This window comes from Penaeus monodon, chromosome 30, assembly GCF_015228065.2.
Source record: "Penaeus monodon isolate SGIC_2016 chromosome 30, NSTDA_Pmon_1, whole genome shotgun sequence".
Taxonomy (NCBI): domain Eukaryota; kingdom Metazoa; phylum Arthropoda; class Malacostraca; order Decapoda; family Penaeidae; genus Penaeus; species Penaeus monodon.
The window spans coordinates 17,413,462-17,414,299 of record NC_051415.1 but is presented as its reverse complement, the minus strand read 5'-3'; positions in this window follow the sequence as shown (position 1 = coordinate 17,414,299).

The following is an 838-nucleotide window of genomic DNA, read 5'->3' as shown; positions in this document are numbered from 1 at the left end:
GGATACAGTCTGGCATTTCTCAATGGTTTAATTAACAGATGCTATTGTCTAGGAGGGAAGGAGAAAAGCCAAGATATCATAACATTTTTCTAATAACCATTGGGATATTTTTCCTTTACACATGTTGATAATTAATTTAGCTGTAGAAACAGACACTTCAAAAATATTAAGTTCTTCTCAGAGAATTATTAATTCCTGAGCAAGACTCCTACATCTTCTACAGGACAAAATATGACTTTTTATAAACTAATGATACACATTTGAAAAATATATAGGAAGAAATGCAAACAATTAAAAATTAGAGCTCAAGACAATATTTTTTTTATTATTGAAGTTCAAATTCCAAATTTACTTCATACTGAAACCTAGTGTTAAAGGCAAAATCAGAATCTGGAGTACTGAATGCAATACTGATTTAGAAACCACTTTCAAGAAAAGGAAAGAAATGATGCCATCTGGTAGTATAAATGTCATACAATTCATTATTTCCAATGAGTGCTCAACGTACATAGATCCAGTGGTATGGTCAAGGTGATGTAAATCTAGTCACGCTCACACATATCTGTCTCGAGCAATGGGCAGAATTATTCAGTTACAAACAAAGGAAGAATGGTTTGCGTAAATGAGTGGCTATTTCTTGTCATTCCGTGATTGGGTAGCATTATTGTGCAATTTCACAAGCACCCTGTAAAGTGTGCATTTGTCACCATAATTTTCAGAACAAACAGCAAATTATTTTGTACCATGCACACCATGTCATAAAAAATCTTTTATCTCCAGCTGGTATGAAGATAAATATACCTTATTTGCAAAAACAAGTCGCCTGTATTTTATATGA